Source organism: Protopterus annectens, chromosome 2.part0 (genome assembly GCF_019279795.1).
Source record: "Protopterus annectens isolate FY-2018-M chromosome 2.part0, PAN1.0, whole genome shotgun sequence".
Taxonomy (NCBI): Eukaryota; Metazoa; Chordata; order Ceratodontiformes; family Protopteridae; genus Protopterus; species Protopterus annectens.
The window spans coordinates 1,977,355,191-1,977,370,950 of NC_056728.1; the positions used below are offsets into that span (position 1 = coordinate 1,977,355,191).

General features: G+C 41.2%; 1 long non-coding RNA gene across 2 annotated transcripts in view; it reads right to left on the bottom strand.

Moving 5' to 3' along the window:
- The window catches only part of LOC122793681, a 913,742-nt gene that overhangs the window by 830,514 nt on the left and 67,468 nt on the right, over positions 1-15,760 (bottom strand). Inside the window, exon 1 of one of the 2 annotated variants that reach the window (XR_006363506.1) lies at positions 2,480-2,580. The exons of the other annotated variant lie outside the window; for it this stretch is intronic. This is a non-coding gene — a long non-coding RNA (uncharacterized LOC122793681). Of the gene's footprint in view, positions 1-2,479; positions 2,581-15,760 lie in introns of those variants that run through there. 2 annotated transcript variants of the gene reach the window in all.

The following is a 15,760-nucleotide window of genomic DNA, read 5'->3' on the forward strand; positions in this document are numbered from 1 at the left end:
GCTTGTCATACTCCTCTGCTGACATGCTTGGCTGCTCTCCCTGACTAACTAAGCTAACAAAAAAATAAAACAATTGTGATATGAACTCTAAATGTTCACTGCATGGTTGATTGAGAGTATGAATACCTTCAGTGACCAATGTACACAGGCTACAGGAATTCAATACCCACACCACTACAAGCCAATTAATATGTGAAGTGGATAACTCATCACTGTCAACCAATTAATATGTGATGTGGATATCCCACCACTGCCAATTAATTAATATGTGATGCCCCTGAATTGGCCCAGTAATCAAGCAGCCTCAATCTTCACCAGTGGTAACAGTGGGAGATGTACAGAATGGAAGGATGACAAGTACACACAGAGTAAAGTACAATTTCCCTTAAGAGCACACAGAGATCACAGTCAGTCTGGGGCTGGTTTCTCCCTCTTTCTCCAGATCCCCAATAAGACTCTTCACTGGCACAGCTATAGGGTTAAGATCTCAGCTGAGTGGCCAAGCTAAGACCTCCAGCATCCTCTCTGTCCAGCCAGTGCTTTGTGTCCTTGCCCAAGTAGCTGGCACAGACACGCTTTGAGATTTGATTGATATACAAACACACACACACACACACACACACACACACACACACACACACACACACACACAGCTGGGAAATGTTGGTACAGGTTTACTAGCTATGCCTCCTTCTGCCCAGACTATATGGTAGTACCAGCTGCCACCAGCCACCCTTGCTTATCAACTACTATAAGGCCCTTACAAAGGGTGTCTAATCATACTGTGTAATGTTACTATTACTCCAAATGGTAGTCTTGACCAAGACTTACAAGGCTATTTAGGAGTGGCCTGTACAGTGTCACCAAATACATTTGCAAGTGCTCTAAGAGCTTAAATATGTCTCACAAATAGCCACAAAGATAAGTTTAAATATATTCAATACTAAATAAAAAAACAAAACAATACTCAACAAACAAACAGTTACTTCAGAGTTCAAAATCACAAGAAATATTTTAAAACAACCTTGCAAGACAGTCTCAGATAAATAAAGAAGACATCTAAACTAATCTTTACTATATTCCCAGCTACATCTAAGAGAGATACTATGCCCTAAGTCTTACTTACAGACAACATGCAGTCAGAAGGGCTGAGCGGATGTTTCAAGGTCCAAAACAAGATACAAAATGCCCAGTCTCACTCTGAGAAAATTCTTAAATTAATAGAAAAACATTACTGCTGGGTTAGCTTGGATGAGATCACTATTTGTCACCTGACTTCAGTTTCCAGGCTAAACAGACACTAACAGAATTTTAACATCTCTGTGTGAGAAGTACATACCTCTCAGAAGTTTGCAGAACATGGGAGTCGTAAAACAATAACAGTTTTACATTTGAAACCTACTAATTATTTCTGTTTTAAGACAATACAAAAACTTTTGTGTCTGCTATTGAAGTGAAACTGAGAGATAACACAACCATAAAATACTTTAATTTTAACTTATTTTCCTGAAGTTTTGCAAGTTAACTCTGTATGTAACAGCATCTATTATTAAAATGTACATTTGCACAGATGTATATAGTTTATATACATATACGTTATTTTCCAGTAGGGTACACTGTGGACACATCCTTTGATCTCAGTACTGTACAAACCCTGTTCAACCCACACTTCTGCACCAGTAGTTTCATATACACATAACATATAGTTATGTATATATCACATCAATATTCACAAACAGAATTATTTACAAAAATCCAGATAGCTGAGATGGCAGTGTCAGAGAGACAAACTTCCAAAATCAGGGACAAATTTTAAATAATACTTTAATTCATTTAAAAGTTTACAGAATAACAGGTTTTGTATCAAATGCATTTTTCTGAAAAGCAAGAAGTTAGAAACTCTTTGTCTAGCATTACACAGAAACAATAATCCTCATGGATTTAACAGAACACCACAAGTTATACACAGACCACTGCAAAAATATGAGGATCAAGGACATTCTGTAAAACTGGGGATATCTGAGAGGTATACCAGTATGGTTGGGAAAACAATGGCCTAGCAGGAATAAATATTTATCTTACATCAACATCAGAGAAAGTTGTAGAAAACTGTAATGTAGAGACCTGAAAATCAAGAAGGGTGTTACAGTACAAGCTATATGTTATAGCTATATGCTATATCAAAAAAAAAAAAAAAAAGCAAACAACCCCCCCCCCCCCCACAAAATTCATGTAGTAACATGTAGCAAAAGAGATTTAGAGAGGAGGCTTGCTGGCAGAAAATTATAGGTAAAGGTGGAGAAGCTGGTGAACAAAAACAATTTTCACAGACAAAACAGACTAACGAATGGTGACTTTACTCCTGACTGCTGATGAGGATAGGCCTCTTTATCTCAGATCTGCTATTACTACAGTTCTGTCCCAGCAGAAACAAACAAATGGCAATGACAGATACTTGTTTTGTTTAACTGTTACTCACCAGACTCGGGTGAACCACTATCAATGCTTCCTCCTGTCCCGACTGTCAAACAGCTGGGTGGGGCCCATCCATCATCACAGTGACAATTCCCTTTATTATTGCAAACCTTAGAAACAAAAGGATCAAGTTAAAGTTAGCAGTGCTTGGCTTTCATTCTTTTCTAACTTAGATAGTCAGTGCATCACAGTTAAAGCACCTGAATCTGAAGTATAAAATAGCTCTTATAACATTACAAATTTTAAGTATTCCTTGTAATTACCATTAGTTACATTTCACTTTTATACACAAAAAAATAGTGAAAGTCTGGGGTCCTCTGGAAATCAAATTTTTGAATGTTGCCTTTAAGACAGACATCATTTATGTTCACTCTCATTATTGCAAAACCTGATCTCTGTAATCAGGTGCATGCACAGGTGTATACACAGATATATAAATCTATGTTAAGGCACAAAAATATAAGATGTGCACCATAGCAGTGGCTCTTCAAGAAGTGTCAATCATAAAAAAACAAAAAGTTATGTACTCACCATTAAGGTTACATCTGGGTTGTCCATTTTCATTCTTCCTCAACTGATGGGGTTTTGGATCCGACTCGGATGCTTCTTCCAGATCCTCAGATAAAACTCTCGAGCTTCTCCCTTTACAAATAAAGCCCCAGCAACCTAACATATCTCATATCGAGTTTGCTGGCCACAGAAGTCAATGCATAATACTGTAAGAGAACTCAAAAAAGGTAAAGAATAAGAAAAAAAGCTGTACCTCAAGAAGGAACAACAGTTTCCAAAGTGATACCTTTAGGTCTCTCCAGAAGCAAAGGGAAGGGGGTTAGGATGGTGGGAAGTTGAGGAAGAATGAAAATGGGCAATGCAGATGCAACGTTATGATGAGTACCTAACTTTTTTATCTGATGTTGTCATTTTCATTCATGTCTCAACTGATGGGAAAGAGCCCCAGCTAGATAAACCTTGGATGGTCCTCATGAAAGGATATTTCTGAGTACTGTGAAACAAAAACCAACTCTGTTCCTAGAAACCAAGTCCAGTTTGTAGTGAGCAATAATGCTATGAGCACTTGACCAAGTGGCAGCTGAACAAATGTCATCTATGGAAGCCTTAAAAAGAAGCTGAGGATACAGCCATAGACCTCATGGAATGAGCTCAAGGAGGCATAAGCAAGGACAACCCTCTTTTAAAGATATAATCAGTTAACCATTTGGCCAGTATAACTTTAGAAACTGATTTGCCCAATCTGTAAGGTGAGAAGGATAAAAATAACTGGACAGTTTTCCAGAATTTTTTGGTTTGATGGTGATAAATTAGAAGTTATGTACCTACCATAACGTTCCATGTTAGTTGTCTTCTCTCGCCTTCTTTCTTGCTGGATGGGTTCGGAGCCGATCCTCGGCTCCGACTCGGCACTTGCTTAGCTTGAGAACTCCTTTTACCAGCTCGAGGCAACCCTATATCCCATGATGCAAGGCGAGACTACCTCAGATCTCATTTGGTAGCTATAATACCCTGCTAAATAAAAACTACTCCCAAAGGAAGAGCAAGACAAACCTAGTAGAACCAGGCAAAGAGTTCTTTAGATAGACTCTTCTACTGAAGACTCAGGGGAGAAAAACCTGAGAAAGAGGAACCCTTCAAGATCTGTCCAGGCCAGGGGAAAGGAGGGAGGGACACAAGAAAGAAGGCGAGAGAAGACAACTAACATGGAACGTTATGGTAGGTACATAACTTCTAAATGTTAAGTTGTCAATCTCGCTCATTCTTGCTGGATGGGACCGCGTCCCTAGCACCTGTATCCTGGGTGGCTCAATGGAACAGACTCTTGAGTACTGTGGAACCAAAACTGGCTCTGTCCCTGGAGGCCAAATCTAATTTGTAATGAGAGACAAAGGTATGAGGAGTGGCCCAAGTAGCTGCTGCACAAATGGTATCAATGGGTAGCCTATCCTGAAAAGCTGTAGAAGTGGATAGGCTCCTGGTTGAGTGCGCCTTCGGTTTAGAGGGTAGTTGCTTGCCTCTGAGCGAATACACGTAAGAAATGGTGGACGATAACCATCTGGATAAGGTCACTTTAGATACTGGGAGACCTTTCCTATTTTCTGCATAGGAGACAAATAATTGGTCTGACTTCCTGAATTGTTTAGTTCTATGCAAATAAAACCTGAGCTGACGATGGACATCCAAAAAATTAAGCTTTTGTTCAGCTCTGTCAGAATAATTTGGGAAAAAAAACTGGTAGATCGATGGATTGATTAATATTAGTTTGAGAAACAACTTTGGGGAGAAATGATGGATTTGTTCTCAAGGATACCCTGTCCTTGTGAAAAACCAAGTAAGGGGAACAAATGCAGAGAGCTTGAATCTCGGATACCCTTCTTGCTGAAGTGACAGCCAGTAAGAATATAGTTTTCCAGGTCAATAACTTCAAGGAGCATGAAGCAGACGGTTCGAAGGGTGGTAAAATCAAGGATGCTAACAATAAATTCAGATCCCATTGTGGAGGAGGATGTTTTATTGGAGGCTTCAGGAGAAAAACTCCTCTCAGAAAGGCTTTACATAGTCTATGTGACATAATGTTACGATCTTGCAAGCCAACATGATATTTGGAAATAGCCGCCAGTTGAACTTTGACTGTTGATGAAGAAGATCCTGACTGAAAAACTTCAGCTAGAAAATCTAAAACAGAATGCACAGGTGCAGTAAAGGGGTCAATGTGCCTGGAGTTTGCCCAAAGGGAAAAACGTCGCCATTTGCTAGCATAAACCGTTCTGGTGGACGACTTCAAAGAAGCTATTAAGATATCTCTGACAGGATCAGAGATCATAGGAAGCCTGGCTAGGGAAGGAAGTGGAGCAACCAAGCAGTGAGGTTGAGAGAACGAATGGCCCGGTGCTGTTGACCCGATTGGTGGATCAAAAGGTCCGGAACTGGGTCCAGATGCCAGGGCTGCACCAGGAGGTGACGATGCAGAGTCGGAAACCAAATTTGTCGAGGCCAGTAAGGGGCAATGAGAATCAACTTGGCCCTCAAGACGGTAGCTTTCTGAATGACTTGTGGAATTAAGGGGAAAGGAGGAAAAGCGTACAGAAGTCCCCGGGGCCAATCCTGGGTTAGAGAGTCTCTCAGGGGTTGGCCTGGTAGGGGAAAAAGGGTGAGGAAGTCGGGGCATTTGTTGTTTTGGGGTGTAGCAAAAAGATCACAACAAGGGGTGCCCCACTTCAGAAATATCTCGTCCACTATAGATTGATTGAGAGACCACTCGTGAGGCATGAGAATGGCTCTGCTCAGTCTGTCCGCTAAGAGGTTGGACCTGCCGGGGATGTGCGTTGCTATCAGAAACCGATGAGAGGAGATTGCCCATTGCCAAAGTCTGAGAGCTTCTCGACACAAAGGATAGGACCTGGTCCCGCCCTGCTTGTTGATGTACCAGACCACAGACATGTTGTCCGTTTGAACTGCAATAGTCCCCGTGGGAAGAAAGTCGTTGAGGGCTTGCAACGTTAAAAGCACCGCTCTCATCTCCAGGACATTTATGTGCAGGTGGTATTCGATGGGTTGCCAAGTCCCGTGGACCATCCTGCCCTGATAATGCCCCCCCCACCTGATCAGAGAGGCATCCGTAGTGACTGTGGCAACTGGAGGAGGGGGAACAAATGGTCGGCCTTGATGAAGTAGAGGGGAAGATATCCACCAGGTTAGATGAGTCCTGCACGAATGAGTAACTAAGATTTCATGCCTCATAGGAAGATTCTGGAACGACCACTGAGTGAATAACATCCACTGCAGAAGACGCATGTGGAAGCGAGCTAATGGTAGAAATACTATGGCCGCAGCCATAAGACCTAGAACTTTCAGAACCAATCTGGCTGTGACTTTGCTGCTCTGCAATAAAATTCGAACGTATCTTTGGATGTCCAGAATTCTCTGATCTGTTAGTCTGGCTAACAAATTGACGGTGTTTAATTCTGCGCCTATAAAGGTGATAGACTGGCAAGGCAGCAGAGAAGATTTTTCGAAATTCACCGATATCCCCAGACTTTTGCAAAGCTGCAGAGTGTAGTCTCTGCTCTGAAGAAGCTGATGCTTGGTGGTGGCAGAGAGGAGCCAGTCGTCTAAATAAGGAAACACCTGGAATCCTTGACGTCTCAGATGAGCTGTGACCACTGCCATGCATTTGGTAAACACTCTGGGGGCTGAAGTGAGGCCAAAGGGCAGGGCTCTGAATTGATAATGACTGGTCCCTAGCTGAAAGCAGAGAAACCTCCTGGAGCGCCTGTGTATCTTTATGTGATAGTACGCGTCCTGAAGGTCTATCGAGCACATCCAGTTGTCCTTGCCCAGAAAGGGCAGAATGGACTGAAGCGTGACCATCCGGAATCTTGCCTTCTTGACAAATCTGTTTAGATTGCTCAGGTCTAATATAGGTCTCCAATCTCCCGTCCTTTGGGGACCAAAAGAATCTCGAGTAGACGCGGATCCGACTTGGTCTGCTGGAACAGTCTGACGGCTCTTTTCTAGGAGCTTTGAAACCTCCTGTTTTGCCAAATCCTTTGACCGGGTGAGATGTCTGGAAGGGATTGGTGAGGTATGATACCTTCTGAAGGGATTTTGTAACCTCGGATATGATCGACTGTACCCACATATCTTGTGAAAGGGAACGCCAGGCTTCTGGGTACAGCGATATCCTTCCCCCGACTGCCTCCAAGGGTGGACAGTCGGGCAACACCTCAGGGATGCTGAAAGGGCTTGTCAGGAAGAGACTCCCTGTTGCCCTGATTCTGAGGACCCCCCCTGCCTCTAGGGCGGCGTCTATTATTGTTACCCCCTCTGCCTCTGGGGGTAAACTGACCACGCGTGTCCGCTACTCCTTGGGCTTTCCGGAACCACATCTTTCCTCCTTTCTGACCTTTGGGATAGGGTCTAGAAGGGGTGGAAAAATGGACTCCAATGGCAGAAAGAGTTTTGCCGTCTTGCTCACACCTGGTCAAGGTTTCCTTCACCTGAGGTCCGAACAAAGCCGAACCGTCAAAGGGGGTATTGGTGAATGACGCCTTAAAGGGGTCCGTGAAATTACAAAGCCGCATCCAGGCTTGACGTCTAAGAGCCACTCCTGTGCCTGCGGCTCTGCTCGCTCCATCGGCTGCATATGATATGAGCCGCATGGAGGAGTTGGTTAAAGAATTTAGGATTGCTAGCTGTGAGGCAATCTTGTCTTGAGCCCCAGCAGCTGAAGCATCCTGAACCACTTCACCTAGTTCCTTGAGAATATCTCTTTGAAGTCTGGTGAAATGACAAAGGTAGTTCAGCGAACACATAGCGAAGGTCGCTGAAGAAAACATCCGCTTGCCATACCTGTCCATGGTCCTAGAATCTTTGTTAGGAGGATGGACAGGCACTGAAGGATCCGCCAGTTCCTTCTTGGTGGCCGCCGCCACCACCATAGCATCCACAGAGACACCCTTAGAGAGAAACTGCTTATCTGAAGGGGCCGTAATAAATTTGGATGGCCTCCTGGGGACCGGTTCAACAGAATCTGGAGCTGCCCACGCCTTCCGAGCCACTACTTGCATAAGTGGGTCGAAAGGCGGAGACACCCAGGAGGTGGAGGGTCGGGATCCAAAGCCTCCAGGTATACCGACTCATCCTCGGAGGGGTCAATGGAGGCCAGTTCCCCTCTGTTTGAGGAGTTCAAGGATGTCTGAAAAGAGACATCCTCAGAGGGGACCGTGGGAACCCTCTGACTCATCTAAGTCGGTATCAGATGTTGTAGACTCAGGGAGTCTGTGTGTTTCCTCTTACGTCCTCTTCCGAGGGGATTCCCCTGCAGGATCAGGAGAAACCTCGGAAGAGGAAGTTATTCCCAATGGGGAAACCTGGGGCGATGGATCCCTGGGCCTGAGAGCAAGAGGCTGGCAAGAGACATCAACAGGCACCGAAGAGGGAGGAGCTAAAGGGATGGACCGTTGACCTGGCTCAGGTGCCAGGACACTCCTCATCACCTCAAAGGCCCCTCTCCCAGGAGGCCAGAATATTCTCTCTCGAAGAAATAGGAACTCCTGGCTCCACTGAGAGAGAAGGCTCGAGGCCGATGTCGGTGCCGAGCTTACCAAGGCGAAGCCCCGAGAGGGAGAGCGGGTCGGACAAGGGTCCGATGCCACTAGCCCCCTCGGAGCCGACCAGGGAAACTCGACGACCGGATCCCTCCAAGGAAGGTCTCATGGAGAAGATCGGAGCCGAAGATGACGGAGCCGAAAGGGGATGTATCGGTTCCGGCGCCGACACGGTCGCTGTCCCGAGAAGCTCCGGCTCCGAACTCAGGGGAGTCAGAGGAGGAAGTTCAAGGGGAAGAGCAATAGCCGAAGTCTGCTGAGACGGGCTATGGAGCATTTGGGCTAGTGCCTGTGACTTCAAGAGCCGGATTACCACCCTCTCTAAATCGTGGTCAGACAGCCTGGAAGATCTCGAAGATTGGCTCCGATGACTCTGTTCCGACAAAAGAGGAGACCCCGGTGCCGAGTGGATCGATTCCAAAGAAGGGGACCGAGATCTCTTCTTGGACGAAGCCATCGGAGCCGACGTCCTCTGGGTTCCAGATGGAGCCGAAGGCTTCTCGGCTCCGATACTGGATAACACGTCGGCTCCAGCCAGAGCCGACAAGGCAACTGTAGATTGAGTGTCGGAGCCGGCAGGAACCGACACTGTCACATCAGAGGTAGATCGATCGGCTCCAGCCGGAGCCGATCTCGACTCTGAAGGAGTCGGAGCCACCGGAGAAGGCTTAACAACTGTAGTCTGAACCTTAGGTGGCATTGAAGGTTTACTCGACCCAGTCTTAGTGGGTGAACCTTCTGGCTTTAATAAGCCATGGAGGATCAATTTGTTCCTCCTCTCCTGCAGGACTCTCTGGCTAAAAGAATGACATATGGCACAGGAGTCCTGCAGGTGTAAAGGCCCCAGGCAGTAAACACAAGAAGTGTGACGGTCTGTCAGAGACATTTTCTGACAGCACGAGTCACACTTCTTGAAGCCTGAGACCTTTCCTTCCTTAGACATAGTCCAAGTAAAAACACTACTCACACAGTCTAACAGTCACACTATTAATCCCCAAAGAAACACACACACACACACATAGGGATTAATAAAGAGGCCTAGGCCTAACTGAAAAATTAAACTTAACTAATTAACTAGAAGTTTTAACAAAGGGGAAATAGGGTGCGCTGTAGAAACACTACACACTATTTGGCTATAAAAGGAGAAAGGGAGAGAAAAACCCTGACTAAACTGTTTGAAAATTCAAACTCACCTGAGCTGGCAAAAAAGAGACCTCTTCGCAAAGCGGCAAATGAGATCTGAGGTAGTCTTGCCTTGCATCATGGGATATAGGGTTGCCTCGAGCTGGTAAAAGGAGTTCTCAAGCTAAGCAAGTGCCGAGTCGGAGCCGAACCCATCCAGCAAGAATGAAGGCGAGATTGACAACTTAACATTCTAAATTAAGAGCTCCCGTGTTTGAAAAGTTTGGAAAGAAAACCAGGAGCTTAATGACCCAGTTGATATCAAACTCAAAAGCTAACTTATGCAAAAAAGGCAGTCTGGTTTGTAAGGAAACCCTGTCTTTGTGGAAAACCAGATAAGGAGGTTTGGAACACAGAGCCTGGAATTTGGATACTCGTCTACTTGATGTAATAGCAACTAGAAAAATAGTTTTCCAAGACAAAAGCTTAAGGTCTGACCCAGCTGAAGGTTCAAAGGGGCCTTGGGTCAGAGCTTGCAGCAAGATAGTTAAATCCCAAGGAGGAGTAGGATCCTTCAGTGAAGATAAAAGTAAGAAAGTTCCTTTAAGAAAGGCTTTGCCAAATTAGAAGAAGCTGAGGAAAAAGTGTTATGTACTTACCATAACTTGGAATTTATTCTATCCTGTGTTATTATTCATCACAGATGGGTCTTGGATCCGACGTCAGATCCGAGAAGGCAACTGAGCCCCTGCTGACCTGTAACACTCAGATCGAGTTTGCTGGATAAACAAAATGAAGCATAGACTGCACAGGATACTAAAACTCTCCAAGAAGAAACATCTCTCCAATTTTACCAGGTCCTCAGAAGGAAGGGGGAAGGAGGGCAGGAATGTGATAAACAATGACAATTGCATACTGGAGCTGTATGGTTAGCTTTTGCTTACCCCACATCAACTTTATTACAAGCTGAGATAAGTACAAACTTTGCAGTGTTATAAAATAGCACTGCATTTTATTTTTTCTGTTTATTGTTTCATTGAATATTGTGTTAAAATAGTATTGCGTTTATCTGCTTATGTATTTGTTTGTTGCTTTCCTGTTCTCTCCCTGTCTGTGGTTAGTTTATTCTTCTCACTTCATTGTTATTCAGTGTAGAGGTCTTAGCCACGAGGGATTCTCTGTGCTTTAAAGTTTTAGTCCCTTATCTCTGAAATTATTTCTGCTGAATAGTTGCATACTGGAGCTGTTTGGTTAGCTTTTGCATACCCTACATCAACTTTATTACAAGCTGAGATAAATACAGACTTGCAGTGTTATAAGATAGCACTGAATTTTATTATTTCTGTTTATTGTTTCAATTAATATTGTGTTAAAAAGAGTACTGCATTTATCTGCATATGTGTTGGTTGCTCTCCTGTTCTCTCTATGTCTGCAGTTAGTTTATTCTTATTTCATTGTTATTTGGTGGAGAGGTCTTAGCCTAGAGGGATTCTCTATGCCTTAAAGACTTAGTCCCTTATCTCTGAAATTATTTCTGCTGAATAGTTGCATACTGGAGCTGTTTGGTTAGCTTTTGCATACCCAACATCAATTTTATTACAAAATGAGATAAGTACAAACGTGCAGTGTTATAAAATAGTACTGAATTTTATTTTTTCTGTATATTGTTTCATTGAATATTGTGTTAAAAATACTACTGCATTTATCTGCTTATTTATTTGTTTGTTGCTTTCCTGTTCTGTCCCTGTCTGTGGTTAATTTATTCTTCTCAGTTCATTGTTATTCGTTGTAGAAGTCTTACGCTAGAGAGATTCTCTGTGCCTTAAAGTCTTTGTCCCTTATCTCTGAAATTATTTCTGTTGAATAGTTGCATACTGGAGCTGTTTGGTTAGCTTTTGCATACCCCACATCAGCTTTATTACAAACTGAGATAAGTACAAACTTGCAGTGTTATAAGATAATAGTGAATTTAATTTTTTCTGTTTATTGTTTCAGTGAATTGTACTGCACTTATCTGCTTATTCGTTTGTTGCTCTCTTTTTCTCTCCCTGTCTGCAGTTAGTTTATGCTTCTCACTTCATTGTTATTCAGTGTAGAAGTCTTAGCCTAGAAGGATTCTCTGTGCCTTAAAGTCTTAGTCCCTTATCTCTGAAATTATTTCTGCTGAATAGTTGCATACTGGAGCTGTTTGGTTAGCTTTTGCATACCCAACATCAACTTTATTACAAGCTGAGATAAGTACAAGCGTGCAGTGTTATAAGATAGTACTGAATTTTATTTTTTCTGTTTATTGTTTCATTGAATATTGAGTTAAAAATACTACTGCATTTATCTGCTTATTTATTTGTTTGCTGCTTTCCTGTTCTCTCCCTGTCTGCGGTTAATTTATTCTTCTCACTTCATTGTTATTCGTTGTAGAAGTCTTAGCCTAGAGGGATTTTCTGTGCCTTAAAGTCTTAGTCCCTTATCTCTGAAATTATTTCTGTTGAATAGTTGCATACTGGAGGTGTTTGGTTAGCTTTTGCATACCCTACATCAACTTTATTACAAGCTGAGATAAGTACAAACGTGCAGTGTTATAAGACAATAGTGAATTTTATTTTTTCTGTTTATTGTTTCAGTGAATATTGTGTTAAAAATTGTACTGCACTTATCTGCTTATTTGTTTGTTGCTCTCTTGTTCTCTCCCTGTCTGCAGTTAGTTTATGCTTCTCACTTCCTTGTTATTCGGTGTAGAAGTCTTAGCCTACAGGAATTCTCTGTGCCTTAAAGTCTTAGTCCCTTATCTCTGAAATTATTTCTGCTGAATAGTTGCATATTGGAGCTGTTTGGTTAGCGTTTGCATACCCTACACCAATTTTATTACAAGCTTAGATAAGTACGAACTTGCAATGTTATAAGATAGTACTGAATTTTATTTTTCTGTTTATTGTTTCATTGAATATTGTGTTAAAATAATACTGCATTTATCTGCTTATTTATTTGCTTGTTGCTCTCTTGTTCTCTCCCTGACTGCAGTTAGTTTATTCTTCTCACTTCAATGTTATTCAGTGTAGCAGTCTTGGCCTAGAGGGATTCTCTGTGCCTTAAAGTCTAAGTCCCTTATCTCTGAAATTATTTCTGCTAAATAGTTGCATACTGGAGCTGTTTGGTTAGATTTTGCATACCCTTCATCAACTGTATTACAAGCTGAGATAAGTACAGACTTACAGTGTTATAAGATAGTACTGAATTTTATTTTTTCTGTTTATTGTTTCATTGAAAATTGTGTTAAAAATAGTACTGCATTTATCTGCCTATTTATTTTTTTATTGCTCTCCTGTTTTCTCCCTGTCTGCAGTTAGTTTATTCTTCTCACTTCGTTGTTATTTGGTGCAGAAGTCATAGCCTAGAGGGATTCTCGGTGCCTTAAAGTGTTAGTCCCTTATCTCTGAAATTATTTCTGCTGAATAGTTGCATACTGGAGTTGTTTGATTAGCTTTTGCATACCCTACATCAACTTTATTAGAAGCTGAGATAAGTACAAATTTGCTGTGTTATAAGATAGTACTGAATTTTATTATTTTCTGTTTATTGTTTCATTGAGTATTGTGTAAAAAAATAGTACTGCCCTTATCTGCTTATTTATTTGTTTGTTGCTCTCTTGTTCTCTCCCTGTCTGCAGTCAGTTTATTCTTCTCACTTCATTGTTATTCGGTGTAGAAGTCTTAGCTTAGACGGAATCTTTGTACCTTAAAGTCTTAGTCCCTTATCTCTGAAATGATTTCTGCTGAATAGTTGCATACTAGAGCTGTTTGATTAGCTTTTGTATACCCTACATCAACTTTATTACAAGCTCAGAAAAGTACAAACTTGCAATGTTATAAGATAATAGTGAATTTTATTTTTCTATTTATTGTTTCATTGAATATTGTGTTAAAGATAGTGCTGCACTTATCTGCTTATTTATTTGTTTGTTGCTCTCTTGTTGTCTCCCTGTCTGCAGTTAGTTTATTCTTCTCACTTCATTGTTATCTGGTGGAGAGGTCTTAGCCAAGAGGGATTCTCTGTGCCTTAAAGTCTTAGTCCCTTATCTCTGAAACTATTTCTGCTGAATAGTTGCATACTGGAGCTGTTTGGTTAGCTTTTGCATACCCTGCATCAACTTTATTACAAGCTGAGATAAGTACAAACTTGCAGTGTTATAAGATAGTACTGAATTTTATTATTTTCTGTTTATTGTTTCATTGAGTATTGTGTAAAAAAATAGTACTGCACTTATCTGCTTATTTATTTGTTTGTTGCTCTCTTGTTCTCACACTTTCTGCAGTTAGCGTATTCTTCTCACTTCATTGTTATTCAGTGTAGAAGTCTTAGCCTACAGGGATTCTCTGTGCCCTAAAGTCTTATTCCCTTAGCTCTGAAATTATTTCTGCTGAATAGTTGCATACTGGAGCAGTTTGGTTAGCTTTTGCATGCCCTACATCAACTTTATTACAAGCTGAGATAAGTACGAACTTGCAGTGTTATAAGATAGTACTGAATTTTATTTTTCTGTTTTCTGTTTCATTGAATATTGTGTTAAAAATAATACTGCATTTATCTGCTTATTTATTTGTTTGTTGCTCTCTTGTTCTCTTCCTGACTGCAGTTAGTTTACTCTTCTCACTTCAATGTTATTTGATGTAGCAGTCTTGGCGAAGAAGGATTCTCTGTGCCTTAAAGTCTTAGTCCCTTATTTCTGAAATTATTTCTGTTGAATAGTTGCATACTGGAGCTGTTTGGTTAGATTTTGCATACCCTACGTCAACTTTATTACAAGCTGAGATAAGTACAAACTTACAGTGTTATAAGATAGTACTGAATTTTATTTTTTCTGCTTATGGTTTAGTTTAAAATTGTGTTAAAAATAGTAATGCATTTATCTTGCTATTTATTTTTATATTGCTCTGCTGTTCTCTCCCTGTCTGCAGTTAGTTTATTCTTCTCACTTTGTTGTTATTCGGTGTAGACGTCGTAGCCTAGAGAGATTCTCGGTGCCTTAAAGTCTTAGTGCCTTATCTCTGAAATTATTTCTGCTGAATAGTTGCATACTGGAGCTGTTTGGTTAGCTTTTGCATACCCAACATCAACTTTATTACAAGCTGAGATAAGTACAAACTTGCAGTGTTATAAGATAGTACAGAATTTTATTTTTTCTGTTTATTGTTTCATTGAATATTGTGTTAAAAATAGAACTGCACTTATCTGCTTATTTATTTGTTTGTTACTCACTTGTTCTCTCACTGTCTGCAGTTAGTTTATTCTTCTCATTGCATTGTTATTCGGAGTAGAAGTCTTAGCTTAGAGGGATTCTTGGTACCTTAAAGTCTTAGTCCCTTATCTCTGAAATGATTTCTGCTGAATAGTTGCATACTGAAGCTGTTTGGTTAGCTTTTATAAACCCTACATCAACTTTATTACAAGCTGAGATAAGTACAAACTTGCAGTGGTATAAGATAATAGTGAACTTTATTTTTTCTGTTTATTGTTTCACTAAATATTGTGTTAAAATAGTACTGCACTTATCTGCTAATTTTTCTGTTGGTTGCTCACTTGTTCTCTCCCTGTCTGCAGTTAGTTTATTCTTCTCACTTCATTGTTATTTGGTGTAGAAGTCTTAGATTAGAAAGATTCTCTGTGCCTTAAAGTGTTAGTTCCTTATCTCTGAAATTATTTCTACTGAATAGTTGCATACTGAAGCTGTTTGGTTAGCTTTTGCATACCCTACATCAGCTTTATTACAAGCTGAGATAAGTATAAACTTGCAGTGTTATAAGATAGTAGTGAATTTTACTTTTTCTGTTTATTGTTTCAGTGAATATTGTGTTAAAAATTGTACTTCACATATCTGCTTATGCGTTTGTTGCTCTCTTGTCCTTTCCCTGTCTGCAGTTAGTCTATTCTTCTCACTTCATTGTTATTTGGTGTAGAAGTCTTAGCCTAAAGGGATTCTCTGTGCCTTGAAGTCTTAGTCCCTTATCTCTGAAATTATTTCTCCTGAATAGTTTACTGATTTTGTT